Source organism: Alosa pseudoharengus, unplaced genomic scaffold, assembly GCF_046254945.1.
Source record: "Alosa pseudoharengus isolate Yale_2024_CS ecotype anadromous, Long Island Sound unplaced genomic scaffold, YU_APseudo_1.1 YU_APseudo_1.1_scf_1, whole genome shotgun sequence".
Classification (NCBI taxonomy): Eukaryota; Metazoa; Chordata; class Actinopteri; order Clupeiformes; family Clupeidae; genus Alosa; species Alosa pseudoharengus.
In genome coordinates, this window is record NW_027468564.1 from 13,688,050 (window position 1) to 13,706,665 (window position 18,616).

The 18,616-nt window shown below is 42.7% G+C and overlaps 1 long non-coding RNA gene across 1 annotated transcript; it reads left to right on the top strand.

Annotated features, from left to right (window-relative positions):
• Positions 1-16,929: 16,929 nt before the first annotated feature.
• LOC143121564 (uncharacterized) lies at positions 16,930-18,083 on the top strand. The gene is made up of 4 exons (XR_012986511.1): positions 16,930-17,141; positions 17,255-17,398; positions 17,822-17,887; positions 18,012-18,083. It is a non-coding gene; the product is annotated as an uncharacterized LOC143121564 (long non-coding RNA).
• The last annotated feature ends 533 nt before the right edge of the window (positions 18,084-18,616 follow it).

Genomic DNA, 18,616 nt, shown 5'->3' on the forward strand with positions numbered 1-18,616 from the left:
ACCTGAGCTGAAGCACAAAGACTCATTTTCTAATGCATGCATGAATTGTCCTCGTCACACAGTGTCAAAGCGATCAGAGACATCCTTATTGTCCCTCCTTCTGGTGCTGTTTCTGGGTCATCTATTCTTAATAATACAATTTGTCATTGAGTTCAGCATGTTAACATATTTCCTCCTGCAGGTTAGCATGCCAAGTTAGCACTTTAACTTGGTACGTGTCTCCCGTTTTGTTAGCAGATCTATCCCAGCATGTTAGTGTAAGGCAGTGTATGTGTAGCGCCACTAGGTGTCACTGCAGGACCATGTATTATTTATATTTTCGTTAGTTTAACTCTGATTGTTCCTTTTGATACACCGTAGGGTTGATGCGTGTTTATGGTTATGGTTATGGTTATGGATTTAGCAGACGCCTTTGTCCAAAGCGACATATAAATACAAAACAACATAATAATATTTAAAAATGAACAGGGAACAGATTAAAATCTAGGTCAAATATAGTAAGGAGAATAGTTGTAGTACACAATAATATCAATTCAATCAATAGCCTAATAAAAAAAGCAATGTAAAAAAGGGGAAAGGCAATAATAAAACAATAATGTCAATTCAATCAATAATATAAAAACAATAACATGCTAAGACTACATTAAGGAGAATATCAATAATAAACAATAATGTCAAATTAATTAACAGCCCAATTAAAATAAAACAACATTATATAAACCATAACACATAAGCGCTTAAACAACTAAGTATATGTTGAATAGGAATGTCTTTAGACCCCTCTTAAACGACCCAAAACTACCACAGGAACGGAGAGCACTGGGCAGTTCATTCCACCAACATGGAACCACTGAAGAAAAGAGTCTGGAATTAGACCCAGTTTTTATGACTGGTCGACACAACATACGCTCACCAGAAGACCGCAGTGGGCGGTTGGGGATGTAAGGCTTGATTATTGAATTAAAATAACTAGGAGCAGATCTAGTTAGTGTCCTATAGGCCAAAGTGAGAGATTTAAATTTAATTCTGGCTACTATAGGGAGCCAATGGAGAGTAACTAGGAGAGGAGTTACATGTGTCCTCTTTGGCTGATTGAAGACCAGGCGTGCTCCAGCATTTTGAATCAGCTGTAATGATCTTGTTACACAAGCGGGTAAGCCAGCTAATAGTGAATTACAATAGTCCAGCTTAGAGATGACCATGGTCTGAACAAGAAGTTGTGTGGAATCTTGTGTCAGATAAGGTCTGATCTTCCTAATGTTGTAAAGCATAAACCGGCATGATTTTGCAATAGAAGCTATATGCTCAGAGAAGTTAAGTCGGTCATCAATTACAACGCCCAAGTTTCGTGCCGATCTAGTTGGGGTCAGTGAAGTTGAGTCAAGCTGGATGTTAATCTGTTGGGGAATAGCTGTTTTAGCTGGAAACACCAAAAACTCGGTTTTTGAGAGATTAAGCTGAAGGTGCCGATCTTTCATCCAGGCTGAAATATCCTTAAGGCATGCAGAAATCCGGTGGGAAACACTAGAGTCATCAGGTGGGAAAGACAGGTAAAGTTGAGTGTCGTCTGCATAACAGTGATAGTCAAATCCATGGGAGCGAATGGTATCACCTAAGGAAGTGGTGTAAATAGAGAAAAGCAAGGGTCCTAATACTGATCCCTGAGGCACACCTGTGGTGAGGGCATGAGACTTAGATACCTGTCCCTGCCAAGACACGTTGAAAGAACGCCCTTTAAGGTAAGATTCAAACCAGTCAAGAGCTTTTCCAGAAATTCCCAGTTCAGATAGTATAGATAGGAGAATGTCATGGTTAACAGTATCAAAGGCTGCAGATAAATCTAGTAGAATTAATACTGATGACTGAGCAGAGGTTTAGCCTAGAACGCCATCTTTTCTTTAGTATATGCCATCAACCTTATAGGTAAGTCACGTTATTTTCATGAGTTAATTAAATATAAAATATCTTGGGTAATACTACTTAGAAAGTTCGTTTTGTTGAGCTATTGTTTATACCTAGATATTGAAGACTTAAATGCTGAGTCATTTTGAGAAAAAGCACGTTTTATTTATGTTATAAGATCGAGTGTAATGTGGCCACTAATACAGTGCTAAGCTATGTGTTACTGTGCTAGTTAGTTAGTGTTTTGGTATGCGTTAGCACTTGAATGTAATATGGGGATTCATTAACGTTTGAATGTACAACTGTAGTGCATAAGGATTTTTTCATACTGGTTATAAAATGAGTATATGCCATCAACCTTATAGATGCTGTTTATGAAGCCCAGTAAACTACGGTCTGCCACAATCCCGAACCCTTCTGTGTCCGTGTCTCCCTTCATACCGGATGCACCCTCACGTTCACAATAATAACACAACGCAGAGTAGCAGTGGAGGTGCTGGAAGCCGGCGGCGTGCGCGGATGGAGAGCTAGAGGGCTACATTAGCATAAAATGTCTCTTCTGGCACGTTAGCATATCTCTCCCAGCACATTAACTTAGTCTCTACCTCCATGTTAGCATATCTCTCTCAGCATGTTAAATTAGAATGTCTCTACCTCCACGTTAGCATATCTCTCTCAGCATGTTAAATTAGAATGTCTCTACCTCCACGTTAGCATATCTCTCCCAGCATGTTAACTTAGCATGTCTCTACCTCCATGTTAGCATATCTCTCTCAGCACGTTAACTTAGAATGTCTCTACGTCCACGTTAGCATATATCTCTCAGCATGTTAACTTAGCATGTCCCTTCCAGGATGTTAGCATATCTCTCTCAGCATGTTAACTTAGCATGTCTCTACGTCCACGTTAGCATATCTGTTTCAGCACGTTAACTTAGAATGTCTCTACCTCCACGTTAGCATATCTCTCTCAGCATGTTAACTTAGCATGTCTCTAACTCCACGTTAGCATATTTCTCTCAGCATGTTAACTTAGAATGTCTCTACGTCCACGTTAGCATATCTCTCTCAGCATGTTAACTTAGCATGTCCCTTCCAGGATGTTAGCATATCTCTCTCAGCATGTTAACTTAGAATGTCTCTACGTCCACGTTAGCATATCTCTTTCAGCATGTTAACTTAGAATGTCTCTACCTCCATGTTAGCATATCTCTCTCAGCATGTTAACTTAGCATGTCCCTTCCAGGATGTTAGCATATCTCTCTCAGCATGTTAACTTAGAATGTATCTACGTCCACGTTAGCATATCTCTCTCAGCATGTTAACTTAGCATGTCCCTTCCAGGATGTTAGCATATCTCTCCCAGCATGTTAACTTAGCATGTCTCTCCAAAAACGTTAGCATATTTATCCCAACACGTCAATGTGTGATCAACAACAAATAAATGGTAACACACTTACTCTGCTGCGGTTGTATCTGCATTGGCTGTTGCTGGGCCATGGGACCTGTTAGGGAAGAGGAGGAGAAGGTTTACACCAGTGGTTCTCAACCCTCCCCCCCAGTTTTGCTTGAGCGCCCCCTCTGCTACCTCGTTCACAGCGCCCCCTCCAACACTGTCCGAACGCCCCCTGGCGGGCTGTACCGGCCCCGTTGAGAAACCCTAGTTTACGCTAACATGTCTCTGCCGGCACATTCGCATGTCTCTTCCAGCACATTAGCATATCTCTGCCGCTACATTAGCATGTCTCTCCCCAGTACATTAGCATATCTCTGCCGCAACATTAGCATGTCTCTCCCCAAACATTAGCATATCTCTGCCGCAACATTAGCATGTCTCTCCCAGCACATTTGCTTATAAAATTAGCATTACTAACCCATACCTCAAGAGGCATTATATCGAATTGAAGTTGAAGGAGGACAGTGGTTATGAATTTAATAGTGCGCCCAAGCAAAACAACAAACAAATGGTATAAACACACTTAGATAGATAGATAGATAGATAGATAGATAGATAGATAGATAGATAGATAGATACTTTATTGATCCCCAGGGGAAATTCAAGGTCTCAGCAGCATACATACAACACAAACACATTCTTTAACAACAGAAAGAGTAATTAAAGTATATAATCTAAAAACACAACTAAGCAGTAAGGACAGTAGAAGATAAAGAATATGCTAAATATACTAAAATACAAATTATACTAACACTTAATACAATATATAAAAATATACTAAAATACAAATTACAAAATACAAATTATACTAACACTTAATCTAAATCAATTCTAAAAACAGTATCCACATAGTGGTGATTAATAAATCAGAGGCGCTTGCAATGACTGAGGCAGGGACTGAGCCTGTGATTCTCTGTGCTTAGTAAGTAACACTTACCCTGCTGCGAGTACATCTGCATTGGCTGTGTATGGTACATGGGACCTGTTGAGGGAGGAAGAGGAGGAGGAGGAAGATGTTCACACTGAACAGGGCGCCTTGCACCACATCCAAGACTTATATTTGTGCACATACACACATACACACACACACATATACACACACACATGCACACACACACACACACACACATGCACACACATACACACGCACACACACACACATAGACGCTGTGCACACACACACACACACACACACGCATGCGCACACACACACATACACACACACACACACACACACGCATGCGCACACACACACACACACTGTGCACACACACACACGCAGTTACCTGGTTGCATCTGCATGGGTTGGACCATGGGAGCAGGGGAGTAGGGAGGAGGAGGAGGAGGAGGCTCGTTCTGACCCGGTGTGTTTTTGGAGGAACACTTTGACCTCTACAGGGGACATTGGGGGGCTGCCTGGGGTTGGAAGAGAGGGGGAAAGGAAAGACGTTAGAAAGGAGAGAGAGAGGGGGAAAGGGATGACAGTATAAAGGAGAGAGAGAGGGAACACAGACATTAGAAAGGAGAGAGAGAGGGGAAAGGTAAGACATTAGAGAGGAGAGAGAGGGGGAAAGGTAAGACATTAGAGAGGAGGTAGAGAGGGGGAAAGGTAAGACATTAGAGAGGAGAGAGAGGGGGGGGCTGCCTAGGGGAGAGAGGGAAGAAATGGGTCTATCCATTTGTATCGGAAATCTCCCGCCCGAGTTGGAAAGTGTAATGGGTCATTCACACTCGCCGTTCCCGCCCGAGTTGGAAAGTTAATGGGTCATTTACACTCGCCGTTCCGGCCCGAGTTGGAAAGTTAATGGGTCATTTACACTCGCCGTTCCCGCCCGAGTTGGAAAGTTAATGGGTCATTTACACTCGCCGTTCCCGCCCGAGTTGGAAAGTTAATGGGTCATTTACACTCGCCGTTCCCGCCCGAGTTGGAAAGTGTAATGGATCATTTACACTTGCCGTTCCCGCCCGAGTTGGAAAGTTAATGGGTCATTTACACTCGCCGTTCCCGCCCGAGTTGGAAAGTTAATGGGTCATTTACACTCGCCGTTCCCGCCCGAGTTGGAAAGTTAATGGGTCATTTACACTCGCCGTTCCCGCCCGAGTTGGAAAGTTAATGGGTCATTTACACTCGCCGTTCCCGGCCGAGTTGGAAAGTTAATGGGTCATTTACACTGGCCGTTCCCGCCCGAGTTGGAAAGTGTAATGGGTCATTTACACTGGCCGTTCCCGCCCGAGTTGGAAAGTTAATGGGTCATTTACACTCGCCGTTCCCGCCCGAGTTGGAAAGTTAATGGGTCATTTACACTCGCCGTTCCCGCCCGAGTTGGAAAGTTAATGGGTCATTTACACTCGCCGTTCCCGCCCGAGTTGGAAAGTTAATGGGTCATTTACACTCGCCGTTCCCGCCCGAGTTGGAAAGTTAATGGGTCATTTACACTCGCCGTTCCCGCCCGAGTTGGAAAGTTAATGGGTCATTTACACTCGCCGTTCCCGCCCGAGTTGGAAAGTTAATGGGTCATTTACACTCGCCGTTCCCGCCCGAGTTGGAAAGTTAATGGGTCATTTACACTCGCCGTTCCCGCCCGAGTTGGAAAGTTAATGGGTCATTTACACTCGCCGTTCCCGGCCGAGTTGGAAAGTTAATGGGTCATTTACACTGGCCGTTCCCGCCCGAGTTGGAAAGTGTAATGGATCATTTACACTTGCCGTTCCCGCCCGAGTTGGAAAGTTAATGGGTCATTTACACTCGCCGTTCCCGCCCGAGTTGGAAAGTTAATGGGTCATTTACACTCGCCGTTCCCGCCCGAGTTGGAAAGTGTAATGGGTCATTTACACTCGCCGTTTCCCGACCGGTAGCGGCACAAAGTGACGTAGATCTCGCTAGCATGCCAGGATTCTGGCCCGGCCGAGCCACGTCGTGCACCACTCTATGTTCTTCAGCCGAGTGCGACAGGAAGAAGATGGACGAGTTAGACATTCTAAAACAAGCTAGAAGCTAACTGCCCATGCTATCGCTGTTATAGGGCCAACAAGCTGAGCAACTAGTGAGCTTCTTTTTAAACGGAACCGCGTGTTTCCTTTGCTTTACAGTGGGAACCGGGTGATAAGCGGGATAACGGCCTTCGAGGTGTGTCCAGTTATACGGAATTAATGGACTCGGGTAATGGACTCGGGAGTAGTCGGCGGCCGTTATCCCTTACATAACAACAGCTTTGGCAACCCTGTTCCCATACAGTCATGATGATAATTTGAATTTCAGAGAGAGAGAGAGAGAGAGAGAGAGAGAGAGAGAGAATGTATTATGTACATAGCATGTGTTTTGCACAGAAAGTATGTATGTGTGTGTGTGTGTGTGTGTGTGTGTGTGTCTGTGTGTTTGTGTTTGTGTGTGTGTGTGTGTGTACGTATGTATGTACAGTTATATGCCAGGGTGGGTTTAGGACAGGAAATGTGTGTGTGTGTGTGTGTGTGTGTGTGCGCATGTCTGTGTGTGTGCGCGTGTCTGTGTGTGTGTGTGTGTGTGTGCGCATGTCTGTGTGTGTGTGTGCGCATGTCTGTGTGTGTGTGTGCGCGTGCACAGGCTCATGTGTGTTTTGGACAGAAGGAATGTTTACCTGCATTCTTGTTCTCCTCCATCATGTCTATGATCTGCTTTGTGTCTTTCTTCACTGATAAGAGAGCTGTTATGCAAACACACACACAGACACACACATACAGACACAAACACACACACACGCACACACACACACATACACACACACAAATACACATACATACACACACACGCACACACACACAGACAAACACACACACATACACACACACACACATACACACACACATTGTGGTTAATGTTTGTTAAACAGTACATTTACCATATTTCTATATTAAATTACCATCTTTATTTCCCAAACAGTTGTACATATACTGTATTTAATTCCATATCTACAAACAAATGTATTGAGTGTAGATTAATACATTCTCTCTTTCTCTCTCACACACACACACACACACACACACACACATTCAATACATCATCACATACATAAAATTGTTCAATATACTTTTATCCAGATTAAATTTTATTTACATTATCATGCAGTCTTATTGAAATGTAAACATGCATGTGCATACACATTTAGGTTTGTATACGTATTTGTATGTCTGTCTAACTAAATGCAACTCATGTAAATGTAAAATATAGCTGTATATATGTTTTTGTGTGTGTGTGTAAATATATCTTTCTGTATGTGCATGTGTGTATCTGTCACACGGAGAAAAAGCTTTTCATCAACTAGTCAGCAGTAGAAATGAACAGAAGGCCGCCATTTCCCTTAATGTTGGCTATTAAAGCGCATTATTTAATCTCGCGCATGTTTTAACAGCTGCAGGAAATAAAGGCTTCATGTGTTTGTGTAAATATACATGCGTGTGTGTGTGTGTGTGTGTGTGTGTGTGCAAATAAAACTCACTCTCCTTCATCTCCTCCAGGACCTTGATGTCTGTGACTCTGTCGCCCTCGTCCTCCCTCTTCCTCCTGTCCTCGCTGAAGGTCTGCTGCAGGACCGTGGCGTCCATGTTCAGCGAGAGCACGAGCGACATCGACTCCTGACTCAAACGCTGCACTGCAAAAAATGAAATCTAACCAAGTGTTATTAATCTTATATTAAGATTAAAAAATCTATTTGGTATTGTTTTTAGTATGAAAAGACTTACCTAGCGCCCTCTCAAAAGAACATTTTGACTTAATTTAAGAAGATTTTGACTTATTTTAAGGAGTCTTATCAAGACAAATTTGCTCAACGCACTGGCAGCCAAATTTGCTTGTTTTTAGGACACATTTGCTTAACGCACTGGCAGCCAAATTTGCTTGTTTTCAGGATGAGATGTCTTAAAATAAGTCAAACTTTTTTTAAATTAAGTCAAATGTTTTCACAAGGAAGCGCTAGGTAAGTCTCTTTATACTGAAAACAATACCAACTAGTTTTTTTTATCTTGATATAAGATTAATAACACTTGGTGAGATTTTGTTAGATAAGCAGTTTTTGCAGTGTGGTTCAGCTGCTCAAATTCGCTGTCCAGATGCAGCACGTTTTTGAAGACGCGCTTGATCCAGCCCTCATCCTCCAGCTGCCTCAACAGCTTCAACATGTCGCTCAGAACCTAGACATATAGAGTTCACTAACAGAACACCTAGACATATAGAGTTCACTAACAGAACCTAGACATATAGAGTTCACTAACAGAACCTACACATATAGAGTTCACTAACAGAACCTAGACATATAGAGTTCACTAACAGAACCTAGACATATAGAGTTTACTAACAGTTTATTATTAGCAGAATATAAAGACTTAAAGGGGTGATAGAATGATGATATAGGGTATTTTGTGCTGGTCCTTAAGGTCTCTGAATAGGGTGTGTAACATTGGTTGGGCTGAAAATGGCATATGTGCTGTTCTATGTGCCCTAATGCAAGCCTGGTTGAAAGCCCTAGAATGAAACGAGAGGTTTTCTTCCTTGTATGGTATGCTCATGAATATTTAGATGAACTGCGTGCTGATTGGTTGGTTTACAACGAGCGAAGCCCCCGAGCAAAGACACAAACATGGCCGACAGCACTCACTGAAACAGCCAAGGTGGAAATACTATGGAGACATAGGTGTTGAACAGCATATTTGACCCTGAATCAGAGGAAGAATCTGAAATAGAGGAGCAACCAGTCGCCCATAGATTGGAAATGACTACTTCAGAGTGGTAAGTTTTGTCATTTACTTTTTGCCACACGTAGCCCAGTTAGCTAGCTGTAATACTAGTGCACGTTAGTGTCGTAGACTAAGCTAAACATTAGGTTCATTTTTAGCATTGTAAGCAACAGAAGTTATTTATTTGCACACAAACAAATGTTTTACAACTTGTACCCTTGTGCAATTTTTGTCGAGATGTCCAGTTAGAAGCTAGCTGAAAAGTTCGTAGCCAGTCGTGGGCAGTTCAGGCTATGCTGTAGTGAAAGGAGTGCTGCTTGCAAGGAAAGTAGCTGCTACTCGTTTTAGTCAGTAAGTATATTCTCCTGCTGAATAGGTAATCTGATTAGGAGTTACATACATTATTGTAGTGGTAATATGCGATCTTACAACAGGACGTCCAGTTAGCTGGGCAGGAGCTCTGTGCAGTTCGTAGGCTATAACGTTATGGCTGAAGTGAAACGAGTAGCCTACTGCTCACGTCAATGAAAATATTACGTTTGTGTCAGTAAGTCTAATGTACTCGTGTAACTATCCTGCTGATTAAGTCATCTGATTATCGAGATTTTTACCTTCTTTCCATGTAGTAATGTATGATCTTACAACGGGACGTCCAGTTAGCTGGGCAGGAGCTCTGTGCAGTTTGTAGCCTATGGCTGAAGTGAAACGAGGTCAACGAAAATATTACTAGGCCTACTCTCGTTTGTGTCAATTCAAAAACACTTTTATTTATCCCCATTTACATACCATGGAGTAGAGTACAATAATCAAAAATCCTATAAATATCACTGTTTAAAATACAGTAGGTACAGTCAGTAGGTCTAATGTAATCTTGTAACTATCCTATTGACATCTGATTGAGATTATTACCTTCTTTCCATGTAGTAGCCTAATATGTGATCTTACAACTCTGGTAACTAAAACTGGAGACATTTACTTAAGCTACTTTGTGCTTCCTGCTCATTCAAAATTACGAAATAACAGCAGGGAAATTATGTTTGTTTTTACAGGTTATGAGAATGGCCCAGGTTCCTGAGGAGCTGACCTGAATGACCATCATGGCCTCGATCCGTTGTGCCTCTATATTTATTCTTTGCAAAATGCAATGAATATTATTTACAGAGCTGACCATGGCCGTTTGAGAATCAGAGGGATGGAAAGGTGAGGACAATTTGAAGTGTTAGCAGTTACAGTATATAAATAAAATATTTTTAACCAATACACATTCATTATTGGTTCAGCATATTGCAAAAACAGTTTGATCAACACCACAAAATGACAAACTTTTTTTTTTTTTTTTTCAACAATCGTCCAGTGATACTCTAATGTAAAAGATTTTTTATAGTAAAAAATTTGCTTTTCCACCCTGTTCTCGTTGCAGGCAATGAAGTGACTTGGCCTACAGGTCTTTTGTGAGCAGGTGCTGGGGTTTCCTTAGAAAAGAATTGTCCGTGTCATGATCCCCTCGTGTGTGGTGCTACGTATATGGAAGGAGCGTCCGGATACTTCAGGACAGTACGTTGGATTCAGACCCCTTGTCGACTGAACCGTGACTCATGTTCAGCAACAGCATCCTCCATGGAAGGTCTGTCATGCTGAGCACACCAGTCTTGGGGCACAGGAATCCGCTGGACGGCATCCCAATCAGGAAGAGGGTCTTTGATGATCTCGAAGAGGACAAGAAAGAGGACTTATATTGGATACTGTAATACAGTGCATTGTAGGCTGTATACTGTACAATAAACAAATTATATGGCCCTGAACATTGTGCTTTGTTTACAGTACTGATGATGATTGACACCAGTAGCATCAGGTCTAAGACAGCCTGTTGTGTGTGAATCAATAAGTTATTTTTAGTGCCTATACTGTTGCACATTTTGATTTGTTGTTTGTGATAAAAAAAAAAAGTATATTTTATTAAACTTACAAATTTTTGGCAAGTCTGTACATAGTTTCTCCTTGGCTGTCTTCTGTTGTGGGGACTCAGCATTCTCATTGAAGTGCATGGCTGCAAGATAAAAACCTAAACCAAACAACAGAAATGTTGTAACACAAGTGAAAGTCACTTTTGCATGCACACACCAAGCTGTTAACTCACAGCAAAAGCATTTGCTAATATTCTAAGCCCCACAAGATGCCACACTTGGAGCATCTGTTTGGCATGCTGTGTTTGTCATGTTGTCATTCTTGTAATGTTCTAAAACTAGATGTACCGCAGAGCGGTACAAAATATGACCGCCGCCCAGTCCAGCACATTTTTTCCACAAAAATAAATCACGCTGAAAGGCCTATATGATTCTAACTGTCTCACTAAATTGCATTATCCACACGTACTCAATTCTCACTGATATCTGCTAGACAACAAGTACCAAAACATGATTAGTTCATAGATTTCACATGTAAAATTCATTTTATACAACCCCACCTCCATCTTGCCTGTTCATAATTCTGAGAAATTCTTGAATTGTGTGCATGTACATGTTTATGTTATGTGTGTGGGTGTGTGTGTGTGTGTGTGTGTGCGCGTGCTTGTGTGTGTGCCTGCGTATGTGCCTGTGCATGCAAGCGTACATATGTCTACTGTGTGAGTATGTGTCATACGTATGATTACTGTGAATGTATGTGTGTGTGTGTGTATCTGTTTGTGCACATGTGTGTACATGAAATGGGTTAACATGACCCCTGGAGGCAAACATATGGAAAAAAATGGTCATCCTAGTCCCTACGGTTCTCAAGATATTCACAGAGAACTGTGTCTGCCCTACCCTCCTTTCGGGGGTCCAGTCCAGCGGGGGGGCTACAGATCAAAACGAAAAATGACGGTTCCATGCTATCCATGTGGGGGTACATGCCCACCAAGTTTTGTGTACCCCGGTCTTTCAGTGTCCCGGGAATCATTGTTGGTGTACGTCACTAAATTTACACATAAATTATTTTATTGTAAGGCCCCCCATGAACGAAAGTACACAAAACTTGGCATGCATTCGGAGGGTGTCATAATGATCCTACACTTTTAATTTCGTGCAGTTTTGACCTTGTCAGCCAGAGATATTGTGATGAAAACACCTAATTTTTTGCTTTTTAATTTTTAACTAGGTGGCGCTATACATGAAATAAGTGGTAATGGGATGGGTTGACATGCCCCGTTAAGACCAACATACATAAAAAAGGTGGACCTCCTAGGCCCTACGGTTCTCGAGATATTCACAGAAAACTGTCTCCGGCCACCTACAGGCCAGTTGGTGTATAGTAACATAAATTAATTTATTGTGTGGCCCCCCATGAACGGAATTCCACAAAATTTGGCGTGCATACAGAGGGTGTCATAATGATCATACACTTCCAATTTCGTGCAGTTTTGACTATGTTAGGTCATAGATACCTTCAATTACAACACCTCATTTTTACTTTTTTGTGTTTAACTAGGTGGCGCTATACATGAAATGAGTGGTTATGGAATGGGTTGACATGGCCCCTTGAGATCAACATACAAAAAAAAATGGTCCTCCTAAACCCTACGGTTCTCGAGATATTCACAGAAAAATGTGTCTGCCCTACCCTCCTTTCGGGGGTCCAGTCCAGCGGGGGGGCTACAGATCAAAACGAAAAACGATGGTTCCATGCTATCCATGTGGGGTTACATGCCCACCAAGTTTCGTGTACCCCGGTCTTTCAGTGTCCCGGGACTCATTGACGGAAATTTGGGCATGCGAAAAAAAAAAAAAAAAAAAAAAAAAAAAATCTGACTAAACCTATATGACCGCCGCTTCGCTGCGCGGCGGTCATAATAAGAACGTGCAAATAAATCCATTGTATTTAGACAACACAGTTTTCACTAACTAACTAGATATCATTTGAATTGATAACGTGAAGTTGTTTCCACTTCTGACGTCAAAAACGTATGTGGGTTATATTATAACTTAGCAACCAAACTATCGTGTTACTCAGCTTCAGTTAGCTATCTTGCTATAACCTGTCAGAGATCTCGACAAACATGCATAGTAAAATGTAGGTTAACATGACAACGCAGGTTTTATCCGAATGGCACACAGGAAAATTAAATAGCCTTGCCAATGAACTAAATCACACATTCTAATTGCTAGATACACGTTAGCATAACTGCTTAGCGACAAAATAATACTTACAGCATGCGGTTGTGATGACCTTACGGTCGGAACAGCCCCTCGTTTCAGTAACAGCAGCTTAGCAAATCCATCTTTAAACTGTCCAAGGTTTTGAAAACTGCCTTCGGTGAAATGTTGCAAATTAATAACGGAGTGTCGAACTTTGCAGGGATCTTCTGGTAGAAAAACATTATCCATGCCCCTCGAACTTCGAATCCTTGGGAAGACTATGGAGTCTCCGCTTTCTTTGTAGCCTAAGTTTCAGCCTGGAACACTGCATTTACGACCGTGGCTCATTTTCGATATCCTTGAAGAACTGTGCTTTATAATTCCTGTGGATGTAAACGAGCAGGCAGCTAAACTAGTGTTTGTCTCATCTTCGCTCTCCATTCACGTTCCTGGGCTCAGAGCACCAGTGGGCTGGTCTGTATGTAAATTTTGAGGCGTGACAAATGTACAGGCCAGAGCCAAATAAGGTACCACCTGCGAGTTTGCGTAAACTCGCAGCTTCTTTTGGATTCGCCCGTTTTATGGCGGGAGTTTCGAATTGTGAGATTTGCATAGGAAGGAGCTGTCGATGGGGTTTTGAAGTTCTCTGTATCTCCATTTCACCCACTGAACTATCGCTATTCATCTATGACAAGGTAAACTCGGTTTTGCATTCTATGACCCCTTTAACCTGACTTGACTTGAGTTTACTAACAGTATTGTAAACGTGCTCATTACCAACCATTTCTTTCGAAAATTCTTAAAACAACAATGTTTTTTAATACTTCAAAATAACATTTGCTAAATGAACCTTACATTTTTCAGTAGCCATAGGTGTGTAGATTTGAACAAAATCTAGTTTGGTTTGTACCGGGGCTTTTACTGCCTGAAATATCCGATTTTGTTTACCACGCCTGAAATATCCGATTTTGTTTACCACGCTCGGAGTTTAGTGCTGGGCTGTGTGAGCACTTCAGCCGTGCCTACTAGTCGGGGTTCGAACCGGCAACCCTCCGGTTACAAGTCCGAAGCGCTAACCAGTAGGCCACGGCTGCCCCCAAAATCCCAATTAGGCAAGGTATTGAAAAAATTGACAAGTCAGGGCTGCCAGGTCAGCTTAAGTTGTGGTGTCTGCAGTTTGGTGTATTGCCTCGGCTAATGTGGAAATTGACAGTTTATGAAGTTCCTCTGTCAAAGGTAGAAAGGATGGAAAAAATGAGCAACTCAGAAAATGTCAGAAAATGATGAGTCCCACGCTGCTTAAGCAGTGTAGCCTTGTATGGGAAGGGCATAGTAGAGTTGCTAATATCTAGTCTGACAGAGGAATTTAAGTGTGCTAAGGCTAGATTGGAAATGACTCTTACTCAGTCCAAGGACCCAGTGGTGAGGAGAGTTGCACCCACAGTTAATGCAGGGAGGAAGTGGAACCCAGAACAGGCAGCTAAGCAAGCTCAATCAACATTGAGGCATAGGGATATACATGTAATGGACGGGGGGGTCTAGGTGTGGAAGTCAGTAAACCTAAATAATCTGAAACAATATAGTTGCCTCCAGCCTAGAAATCTAGACGCACCCTAGCGGCAGCAAATTATATTTGCTTCCAGGGCTAGTCTAGCAACTCTCCCTTGGCTTGTGAGCTCGAAAAATTAAGCTTCTATCAGGCCAATCAAATCGTGTATAGAGTCGTTAGGCGGGCTTAACATAATGATTGATGGCAGAGTTGCAACGGTTTGGCTTGAATTCCCTGCTACTTGAAAACAAAGATGGATGTTGCTGTTGGCCAACAGTGTCAGGATTGTGCAGGAGGACCCAAGTGCAAGACTCCAATAGGCAGAATTACAGACAAAAACACGATTTATTTTAGCACAAACTTAACAATTCGACTTACTTACTTACATACATACTATATGGGCTTTGACAAGACAAACAGAGAGGAGCCAACAGGGAACAGAGAAACAGGAGGGTAGAAATACACATACCAATTAACAGAAAGACAGAGGACTGGACAAAACCAACGAGACAGGAAGCATGACCAAATAAGGAGATGGGGCGGAGACAAAGACAGGTGACAGGCAGGTAAACACAAAGCACATGGGGAACAGGCAAGACCAAAACACAGGACACTACACAAAATGACCACCAGGGTGGCACAAACTCAGCAGACAGGGCCAGATCCTGACAAACAGTGTGACACAAGTTAAAGGAGAATTCCGGTGTGATTTTGACCTAAAGTGTTTTGAAACATGACGCCGAGTGTGAACCTATGTCTCATAGCCCATCTCGGCTTGTCCCCTGCACTCCGAAATCTGGCGCTAGTTAGCCGATGCTACCAACAAGCCAGGCAATGCTGGTACCTCGGGCATCGGCCTAGCCATGCAAATAAATCACTGTTTTACACCATTTACAAGGCTCAACATATCCCCACACTTCATTGGTATACTTTCCAGGGCCCTGACATTTAAAACGAGACATTGAGAACTTTGAAAAAGCACTGGTAGTTTACTTACAAGACGATTTATACAGACAGTGTCTTCACGAAGTTTAGCGTTTGCAGCCATCTTGAATTTAGTCACGATAAGTCGAGCGACGAGCACGAATGAACAGGATAAGGGATCATATTGCAAAAATAATCCCGTGGAAATGCATGCATTCAAGTTGCTGCTTAAATTATGTATTGACGATATACATGACAACGAAGAGCACCTTACAACAAATGGCATAAATGTTTTACTACTCAGTGACGTGAATCTTGCATCTATAGCCTAATGTTGTTGACGGAAGACGTGCTGTAGGCTACACGTGAAGAAGGAGTGGCCAGGTGTGCATACTATATAGCCTACTGATTGCAGCTTCAGATGGCATTACGAAGGATAAGAGAAAAGGAAGAGAAGACAGAATGGTTCGCGTTTGTGCTTTTCCAGGTTGCGGCAAGCAGATGAGAAGCTATGTTCCAGAAAGTTTTCACAGGCTACCTCTACACGAGTCAACTTGGAAGCAGTGGCTTGTTGTTTTGCAAGTCGATGTCGAGACACCTATCCATATACTAAAACAGAAGGATTACCGTGTATGTAGTGTAGTGCACATTTTGATCCAGACGACTTCATTATAAGAGGCTCTAAACCCTCGACAACGAATGCGTCTGAAGAAATCTGCCATCCCGAAAGCGACACAACTTTCTCCGGAGGTATGAATTTATTTGGTTATTAGACTGTAAATTGTGTGAACCATGTTAGCATGTATAAATCGTGTGCAGCACTGAACATTGTGTTTGCTACAAATTCACGTAGTTTTGTATTCCAGAAAGAGAAATGAGCCTGGAGAGGGACGGAGTGGTGTGGTTTGTTCTGATATTTTTGATAAATACGTTACAATATAAAACTTGCCATGTAAGCTAACCTGGCTGACCGTGATTGGGGTCCGCTAAGGTGTTTGGGGGATGGGTTTGCTATGCTGCATTCAGTTGCATTGTTATGCGTAATGGTCTAAAGTATTAGCGGGGGGTGGGTGTTGGGGAGTACATTCCTCACAGTTTGAAGTGTTAGAACTTTTCAGGTAGTTAGAGTACCTAAAAGTAGCAAGTGATGGTCAATGAACAGAGTGGGGCCACTTTGGATGGATTGCAAAACAGATGGATGGATTGCAAAACAGAACCTATAAACCAATGAATAAATAAACTTACTTTGTGTGTATGTATTTTCTTAGGCCAGTACCTCTGACGACCCGGCAATGTTTCCCTCTGAAATGGCTGCTGCCCCCCAGTCCACGCCTAAAAAACCCCATAGACAACTGCAACACAGGAGGTCTGATTGGTCCACTAGCCTCAGTTTTACCATTTCAAGCCCCAAACAGCCATCAGTAAGGCCACGAACTAGGCCATCAGCATCTGGACAATACACTGCACGACCTGCATCATGGCAATACCCACAGGTAAGCCATGTATTGTGTTGACAGTCAGCCAGTGTTCACATTTCACTGTAATGTCTGCAACACCGTGGTCACCATTGAAGTATCAATGTGGAATTTTTTTTATCAATTTGAAGGAAAGGACTGAAACACCCTCATCATTGTTGAGTCCCTCGAGGGAAGCCAGTGGTGTGACACAACAGCCCTCAGTAAGGCCACGAACTAGGCCATCATCATCTGGACAATACACTCCCAGACCCGCATCATGGCAATACCCACAGGTAAGCCATGTATTGTGTTGACAGTCAGCCGGAGTTCACATGGACCATAGAATAGTCTAGAATAGTATCTACTTTTTGGCTCCCCTTATCCAGCACTGGCCTTGGATCTCCCCCAGAAGATAACTGCAATGAGACATTCTTTGTATCCCTTCACCCCACCTGCAAACAGACTATGAACTCTATACACATACACACACACACACACACACACATCTTTACACACGTACACCCCCTACTCCCCATCCCATGCATTCGCCGCCCCCCCCCGTTGTCTTCCATGTGTCTATGTGCCTATGTTGCTGAGGCTCCCCATAGGAGCATAGTATGGGGGTGCTACTACTACTACTACTTTTCACTGTAATGTCTGCAACACCTTGGTCACCACTGAAGTAGCTATGTGTCATTTTTTTTATAAATTTGAAGGAAAGGACTGAAACACCCCCCTCATTGTGGAGTCCCTCGAGGGAAGCCAGTGGAGTGACACAATCAGTGAGTTGAATTTTTAATTTCATATATGGTTCTGGTGATAATGTGCTACACTGATGCTCCATTTAGAAGTAAATGTGTAATCATTTCCAACAATGACATTATTCATCTGTCCTTTGATCAACAGGAAGATGTAGAGGAAGGTGTTGCAGGTGCTTCAGACACATCTGTGCAAGATATGAGCATTAGCTTTGGGGAAGTGGATTTGGACCCCAAAGACACCAGTTTTGTGCTCCTGAGTGACACCACCTCATCCAGCCCAAGCTCTGGCTCTGTCTCCAGCTCTGGCAGCACAAATGGATGGGCAGGAAGAAAGTGGCTAGTTGATGAGGCCAAGCTGATGGAGCTTTTTAGAACATGCACTCAGTGTGGTGTGGCCATTGAGGAAAAACGAGTAGCCACACGTGCCAGCCAGATCGATCAGAATACACTGGACGTGTTTGAAGGGACACACCGGGGAATGGGCATCATGCACTGACCAAAGGAATATGGCCCGCAACAACCTCTTGGCATGTGCTGCAACATTTTTCACCGGAGCCACCTACTCGGACATCAAAGAATGGGCAGAACTAATCAACCTGCAGCTACCAGGCAAGACTCAGTTTTACGCCGTTCAATCCAAATACCTCATCCCTGTAATAAATCATGCATACAAGGGACAACAACAAAAAATTCTGGAGAGGATTTCTCAACTTTCTGCTTCGGGGCAAAAACTGGAAATGTGTGGTGATG